The sequence below is a fragment of the Engraulis encrasicolus genome, chromosome 1, assembly GCF_034702125.1.
Source record: "Engraulis encrasicolus isolate BLACKSEA-1 chromosome 1, IST_EnEncr_1.0, whole genome shotgun sequence".
NCBI classification, from domain to species: Eukaryota; Metazoa; Chordata; class Actinopteri; order Clupeiformes; family Engraulidae; genus Engraulis; species Engraulis encrasicolus.
Window position 1 is genome coordinate 31,820,838 of NC_085857.1, and position 9,237 is coordinate 31,830,074.

A 9,237-nucleotide genomic window follows, 5' to 3' on the forward strand; every position below is an offset into this window, starting at 1 on the left:
TCTAACCTCTTCTTTGGTTGTCTCCTCACAATCCAACCTCCCCCCTCTCTCTCTCTCTCTCTCTCTCTCTCTCTCTCAAATTGCACTTTATTATGACTCTCTCTCTCTCTCTCTCTCTCTCTCTCTCTCTCTCTCTCTCTCTCTCTCTCTCTCTCTCTCTCTCTCTCTCTCTCTCTCTCTCTCTCTCTCTCTCTCTCTCTCTCCCAGCCATGGTGACCCAGTCTGTCCCCTTTAGCCAGACATGTCTGTCTGCCTCCCGTCGCTCTCTGACCAACCCACCTCCCTCTGTCTCCCCGATCCATTTTTTCTCTCTACCTCTCTGTCTGTCTGTCTGTCTGTCTGTCTGTCTGTCTGACTGTCTGTCTGTCTCTCTCTTTTTCACCACTCCTCTCTCTCTCTTTATCTCTCTCTCTCTATCTCTTCATCTATCTGTCTGTCTGGCCCGGGTGTGTCTGCCGGCTCTATTAATAGGTTTAGCAGGAACAAAAACAACACATTGACAGACAGACTCCTGCATGTGCTCAGACAGACAGCAAATAGGCATCGCACATTCACACAGAACCCCTGTCACACCCTCTTAACTTCACAAACACACACACACACACACACACACGCACGCATGCAGGCACGCATGCACGTACGCACGAACACACATGCACATAGGCACGAACACACACACACACATGCAAATAGGCACGAACACACACACACACACACGCACACACACACACACACACACACACACACACACACACACACACACACACACACACACACACACACACACACACACACACACACACACACAGAATAATTGTTACTCTGACAGTGACCGTGACATATTCCACATATTAATGTCTCCTCATTGCATGTGTATGCATGAGAGCGATAACACTATTCACTGTATCTTGGCGGGAAAAAAGGAAAGAAATCACATTTCCATTTTAATACCCTCCATAACCTTCTCCTCACAACCTCCTACTCTCCTCTTCCTGTCACTTTCTCATCTTCCTCTTCTCGTTCTGTGACGCTCTCCATCTTCTTCCTCTCACCTCTTCCTCTTCTTCCTCCCATCTCTGGTGTACTCCTCTATAACCTTTCAGTCAACCCCTCCTCTTCCTTTGTCTTCTTCTCAACCCCTCCTCTCTCTCTCTCTCTCCCTCTCTCTTCTTCTCAACCCCTCCTCTTCTCCTCTTTCTCTCTCTCCCTCTCTCTTCTTCTCAACCCCTCCTCTTCTCCTCTTTCTCTCTCTCCCTCTTTCTTCTTCTCAATCCCTCCTCTTCTCTTCATTCAATTCAAATTCAAATTAAAATTCAAAAGTGCTTTATTGGCATGACAAAAGAAACTTTGTATTGCCAAAGCATGGTACATAACATATAAGACAGCAATAAGTAAGCAGTAAGATATAATAAAATTATACCATTGAAATTTGTGTGTGTTTGCTTGTGTCTTTCTCTCTCTCTTCTTCCACACCCCTCCTCTTCCTCTCTCTTATCTTATCCTCCTCCCTCTTCTCCTCCTCTGGCGTACAGAGCCCCTATTCTCATCTTCCTCTCATCTTTATCTCTCTTCTTCTCAACCCCTCCTCTTCCTCTTCCTATCCACCCCTCCTCTTCTTCCCCTCTTCCCTCTTCTCCTCCTTTGGCACACAGAGCCCCTCTCCAAAGAAAACACAGCTGACTCATTCCACTTTATGCTTGTGCACTAAATCTACAGTGCAGAACACATTTACTGCTTGTTGCAGGCTGTGTGTGCATCAGAGATCTCATCATTCCCATAGGGGGGTGTCTGTGTACACCTTCAAGGAGATATTCACGAATATACAGAGCCCTCTTGAGCGTAATCCTCTTTATGCTTTTGCACTATAAATTTCAGACAACGTATACTGTATGTGCATCAGAGTTTGTTTGATTTCCATATGGGCTGATTGCTCAGTGGTGAATTTCTTGAAACCAAAGTTGCTTACTATACTACATTACATACTTTGTAGTTTTCAATGCATTTTGCCATTGGCAACTACCGAAGTTGCTAACAGGCTAGCAACTTATCTTTTGAGAAACTCACCCCAGATTTGCTACTCATATCCCTTCAATATGTTTGATGAGTATACAGTACATACTGTTTTGAGTAGAGCAGGCAGTAGGCCCTCTGTGTCTTCATCTGTCTCCCTCTCATCTCTGTTTCACACAGCGCCCTCCCTAATCAGTGTTGCCAGATTGGGCGGTTTCCCTTGGGATGACAATCTGCAAGAAGGGCATTTGGGGGGGTTTATTGCAGATTTATGGTCAAAGCCATAAATTAGGTCAAACTGAGCAGGGTTTAGTGCTTCCAGTATAATTTTGAGCATTATTTGAGCTGGAAATAATCTGTGTTGTCTGGCAACCATGCTCTCCCACCACGGCTGAATCAGTGTCATACACACAATCCATTTACAGTATGACTTGTAGATTTGTACTCCGTTCTGTACTGTACTGTATTGTATTGTATTGTACTCCATGCAGCCATGCCGAGTTATAAGCTGTCTATACGCGTAAATGGATATTTTTGAAAACGCATCGGTTTTGGCCTCTGGTTTAGAGTTTAAACAGAATTTTAGAAATGTCCTTTTAAAACTCAACTGTATTGCCATCTCATGGAAAGCTATGGAGGCACCTTCTGTCAATGTTTGGTTCAAGCCCTTCTCCAACACTCTAGCCATGGAAAATTGACTTGTGCTGAAAAGGGAAAAGGTAGTTTCTACAAAGTAAGGGGACAATTTACAGACTTCTTGGAAAGTCAGCAAGATTTACAAGATGCATCTCTATAGCCTATTTCAACTTTCTGATTGTATTGTAAAAAGCCTTTTTCCCTTTCTTTTCTCTCCCTATTGTCTTCTTTCTTTCTTTCTTTCTTTCTTTCTTTCTTTCTTTCTTTCTTTCTTTCTTTCTTTCTTTCTTTCTTTCTTTCTTTCTTTCTTTAATGTTGTTTTGTTTCTGTTTTTTATTTAAAAATACATTTTCCTTTTGTGACATAAATGATCTATGTTATTGTAAAAGTTGTACAATTGTAATAAATAAATAAAAACCTCCGGTCTCAAATGCCTTTGTCTTAGGCCGTTCCAAAGCTGTCAGCAGGTCTGCTCGTGCAACTCTTTACTCTTAAGACAGCTTGGGAGTGATTCTACGATTCCCGTACGCTTTTGGCAAAAGCAAAATGTCAATTATCAGTATTTTTTTTCAACTAAATGACCTAGATGTTTACATAGTGTATATATTTAAGTTTCCAAACAAACAAATTGCCAAGCTTAATCTTAAATAATTTGATAAATACTGTAATGAAAGCGAACATTTGCTTAATTATTTTGTCAACAGTGTTATGGACAAATACTATGTCATTTAAAACATATATAAAAATACTACAGAGTTGAAACAATATATGTTTGAAAGTGCTTATGTCCCTTAGCAGTAATGTTGTCATTAATCTGTGCAACTGATATAGAAAATGTGATTGTTGAGCTTCATAAGTAGGATTTTATGAGTCACTGTGATACAGACTGACACATTTTTCATCATAAATCCCTGTAACGTCTGATTTTAATATAGTCACCCTCCTTACACAAGACTTCCTTCTCCAGAGCATCGGCGTCGTTAGACCATTTTTACCGGGGCACGTGCCCTGGTATGGATCTGCGGTGCCAGGGTAAATGGGCACTGATTTTTTAAATTAATTAGGCCTAATTTATTTATACCTTTATTTTTTTATTATTTAAGTCTGACTCATCTGGCAATCTACAGAATACATGCTTGCATTTTTTTTTCTTAAAATAGGCCACGACACTTAAGTTAGAATTTAAGTCTGACACGGGCAGCCTGCCCTACCCTAATCAGAATCCAGTTGCCACCACGGCCACTAGCTCGGAGCATATTGCTGAAATGTTTAATATTTTGTGTGTAGGTATGCGTTGATGACAATGTAAGTACATAATTTATGTTTGTATTTATGTTGTATTTCATCCACTGGTGTTTGTTAGATGCTGTTTAGTCTGGTAACCCTGTAACTTTGGTTTTACCGCGAGCTCCATTCATTTCAATGAGGAAATGTCTGTTTCTTAAATGGCTTCCTAAATGCTAATTTCTTGGTTTAAAGTTACATGAGTAGTCCGGTTTGGAAGTGCTTCGATAGTAGTTTCGACCTGTGGTGTTGTTTCCACCGTTTTGTGACTGTTTGAGTCAGTAATTTAGTTTCCAAATATTGCATTGTCACGCTATGGAGACATAAGCTGTTCACGTGAACACTCGTCTTGCTAGACTATATGGCGACAAGAACCGCTTCTTCAATTTGTGGTCTTAAAGCGCCACCCTGTGGACACTAAGTGTACTGCACTTGATTTTCCCTGGATTAACCCCTTAAGTGCCTAGTTCTCACTTGTATAATTACTGTATTACTTGCCACTTGCAGTAATTCGTTTTTTTCCCCTGCCACATTGATGTTACTGAGGTGCAATTATATTATTATGTATATATTGTAATGTAACTTGATGTGCATATTTGACTACCTAATTATTATGAAACTGTATATTCTGCATATTTTAGTATTGTGTAGAATTTGCCTGTATAGTTTCTAATGACTCTTTCTGTATATGTTTATCTTGCAGAAACCACACATTTATCACACACCTTCTGTAATGTATCCATATCTTTACTACCATACATTGAATATGTATGCAACTGTTCAATGAAGAACACTTTTGATGTCTGGAATCAATACATCTCTTAATATCACCTAAAGTCGCAGCGGTTCTCTGACCGGAACACATAGTCAGTGAGGGGGCGACTAGCCATCAACGTACACGTCCGTCACACATAGCTTGCATATATATAGAAGAATGCCCTGTTTTTGTTATTCAGTTTTTTGGTGTGTCAGGTATGTAGAGTTATGGAAGAAGTAGGACTATGTTGTACTAGTAGGCTAGTATTTAGCTATTTTATGATATTTTGCTGGCATTGAATTATTTGTTATCTCAAAGACCGGAATTAGATAACAGCCTACTGTATTAGTTAGCCTATAATTCCAATTCAACTCAAACAACATTGTTCTTGTAGATGGACATCAGAAAGTTATTCTCTTGGATATCACAGGGATAAAGCAGCAATACATTATCTCTGCCCATTCTTTAAAAAAAATAATTGCCCAAATTTTTTTCAGCTCGCGCGCTTCGCGCGCTCGCATTTCTTTTTGGTGCCCAATTGTGCCCCTGTATAGTATTGGGTCTACAGACGCCCCTGCCCCAGAGATAATCCCTAGTGTATGTTCATAGGATTTTTCCAACACATAAGGGATCAATAGCGCAAAAACACTTTCAAAACAGTCAACCGTGTTACTCAACTGTGTCAACAGTGCAGGGGAACAAGTCGGGACTTTTTTAGGAGAAAAAACAGAGCAGACAAACCAATCTCCCTAGAACACAAATTATTTTGTTTGTTTGTCTGTCAATATGGATATAAATTGGCAAAAACATACTCCTCCTCAACTGTCATCAGTGTTGCCAGATTGGGCTGGTTCCCGCCCAATTGGGCTGCTTAGGATGGCCGTGTGCGGGTAAAAATGGCATCTATCAGAAAAACCTGCCCACTGCCATATAAATCAATAGAATTGGGCGGGCTTTTAGGGAGGATTTTGAAAATTTTTCGGGCTGGAAATCATCAGCCTCATCTGGCAACCCTGACTGTCATACTTAATTGTAACACCATTGACGGTAACACCGTTGACATTTCAGCCATTTTTATGGTGTTGTGCTAACTGAGGGCCTCAGAAGTTCCACCACAACACCTTAATCAATTCATGTATCTGTATGCTTTATCTGTGTTTTTCTACATGCGATTTCTAATTCAGATTCTTATGAATATGTTGATAACACAGTTGACAGGCAATTTTCCCGCTATGAGAACATGAAAAAGAATGGATTAAATTATGGAAGGATGGAGCTCAAAATTTACCAAAAAGTCTTCCCGTATCCTGCCAAAGAGGTTATGACATCACGTGATGTTATTCGTATGGCCTAAGACCAAACCATTACTGATTTATGGGGGAGGTTTCAGACCGTGACACGGTTAACACAGTTTTCGTGGACACACACAAAATGGCAAATTTCATGTATAATGGAAAGGACAGTGGTCTTTCTGACAGTTTTGTCATATTGTGATGGTTACTGTGAATCAACATTTGCAATCGTCTTGGGCAAAACAAGTTTCTTTACATGCTAATATGAAGACTGAATCTGACATTTGGAAAACAGGATGGCATGAAAACGCCCAAAACCAGTATTAAATATTCATTCTTGCTGAGGGAAATAATGCTATGTCTACACTTTCTGTATTATATGAAAGATTAATGGTTTCTAATGTCCAAAACATCATTGGATGCAGTTAATAGTTCGTGGAATTGCCAAATAAAATCCACGGACTTAAAAGTGTAGCTGAATTAGAGAATCACTCTTGAGATTCAGCATTCATAGCTGGCCAGAATAGAAATGGAATACATTGGAGAGAGCTATCTCAGTGGTGTGTGTGTGTGTGTGTGTGTGTGTGTGTGTGTGTGTGTGTGTGTGTGTGTGTGTGTGTGTGTGTGCGTGTGAGAGAGGGTGTGTGTGTGTGTGTGTGTGGTGTTTGTGTGTGTGTGTGTGTGTGTGTGTGTGGTGTTTGTGTGTGTGTGTGTGTGTGTGTGTGTGTGTGTGTGTGTGTGTGTGTGTGTAAACTCTCTAGACTTGCATTTCTTTTTGAGTTGTCACTTCTCTTCTCTGTGGTTTTCTGCAGGATGGTCCACTGGGGAAGATGTGTGTGTGCGTGCGTGCGTGCGTGCGTGCGTGCGTGCGTGCGTGCGTGCGTGCGTGCGTGCGTGCGTGTGTATGCGTGTTTGAGAGAGAGCAGCAGAGAGACAGAGAAAGAGACATACAGTTGAGGACGATATTATAAGCCCCCCTCCTGAAATTAGACATTTCTCTTGATTTCTCAGTAAGAATTACCATTATTCACCGTTTCTGTTATTCTGGAAACAAATACACTGATGCAGATAATGTTCAATGAGTTGAATTTGGATTTTTCTATTGTTACGATGATTTTAAACAAAAAAGGACAAAAATGACAAGGACAAAATTATTAGCCCCCTGATCATTAATAGTCAATATGGCGCCATTTATGAACCAAAACTGACAACAGGCTCTGATAAGTTGCTACCTATGTTGGCTCGTGCCTCACTAGGGATTTTGGCCCATTTTTTCACTGCAAAGTGTTCTAGCTGGTCCAAATCGCATGGATGCTGAGCATAGACATTAACCACAGACTCTCAGTGGGATTGGGGACTGGAATATGAGCGGGTGATTCCAATATCATGGTTTTAATGTCCTTGAAGAACCTCTGAACTAATGTAAATGTATGCTTTGGGTTACAATGTTGTTGGAAGACCCAGCAATCCAGATTCAGACCCAGACTCCCTGTGTCTGAGGCTGAATAACAGACTAAACTTGATGCCCTTCCACTATGTGTAACTGTAGAAACTGCTTAGCCTCATTAGACCAAAGAAGCATTGGATACCTGCCTAGATGATTGTTATTGACCTGGCCTCACCTGGAGGTTTTTTCCCCTCCAAGAAAGACAGTTGTTAGGGCTTGTCATCATATTGGGCTTTGGGGCCATCATCACAGAAGAACCACTTTACTAAAGGCAGTGCATATCAGAGTGTTATTGAGCTTTACCTGTGAACATTTGAAAGTCAAAAATGAGTTTTGAACGTCTCTGCTTTCATCTGATGATATTCAATTGCAACTGCTTTGATGCATGAATTCTGCTTCTGTCAGGTGAAGAAAGGGATAGACCTTGAATCGTTATAAGATGGTTTCCACAATTAAACATGGTGGTGGATGCATCATTCTGTGGCAGCCTCAGCCACAGGAAACCTTGTTTGGGTGTACGGCACCATAAAAACTGAAAATTATGATAGAATGTGGAGAATGACCTTGCAAAAATATGCTCATAGAGGGAGTTAAGATCTTCACTGGATCTTTCAATAAGATAATAACCCAAAACTTGCATCCAAAATAGTTCAAACGTTCTTCAAGGATACTAAAACCATAGTCATGGAGTGGTTCAGACCTCAATCCATCAGATAGTATTTGAAGAGTGCTGAAAATGAATGTCCATCCTCAACATCCATGCAATTTGGACCAGCTTCACTATTTGCAATGAAAAAATGGGCCAAAATCCCTGGTAGGACATGTGCCAACATAGTTAACAACTAATCAAAGTGCCTGGTGTCAATTTTCGTTCATAAATGGCACTGTATTGACTATTAACGATAAGGGGGCTAATAATTTTGTCCTTGCCATTTTTACACTTTTTTGTTTAAACTCATTGTGAAAATGGAAAAGTCCAAATTTAAGTTATTGGATACTATCTCCATGGTGTATTCGTTTCCAGAATAACATACATTTATTAATAATGATCATTCTCAATGATCAATGAAGAGATGTGTCTAATTTCAGGAGGGGGGCTAATAATATCGTCCTCAACTGTATCTCTGATTTCTGGCCTGCTCTTAATTCTCCACCAGCTGAGTCCTGTGCTCAAACACATATGCCACACGCAAGCGCGCACGGGCGCACACACACGCACACACACACACACATAGTAATAGATCCTTTACTGGAAAGTAGCCTATAAATATATAGGCCAAACTGCCATGTGTCCTTACAGTGTAACAAGCTTACAAATGCATCTTGAGTTATATTTCATTTGGTTGAATAAACCCATTATGTGTGTTTGTCACAAGGTTGCAGAGGTGTATCATCACGAGATGTTTTGATACAGTGAAGGCAACAGCATGCAACAACACATAAATGATTCTCCAACAGCATGAAACATACAAATGATTTCCGCCACCAGAGGGAAGAGGGTTGCCCGTAGTGTATGATTCTTGGTTTCACATTCCATAAGGCTAAAAACCATGTGTTGCAATGACAGGCTAGAGCGGTGTTTTCCAACCTTTTATGTCTTCGGTACCCCCTAAGCATCTTAGCTGTGCCATGATGAGTACCCCCTAATTCATGTTCTATATCGCATTCTCTGTCCTGACGTTACTGCTCCATACATTTGTTATAATAATAACATTTTTCCAAGTACCCCCTGCAGTGTGCTTGCGTACCCCTAGTGGCACATGTACCCCACGTTGGGAAAGACTGGGCTAGAGCACAAGTTTCAAGTAAAA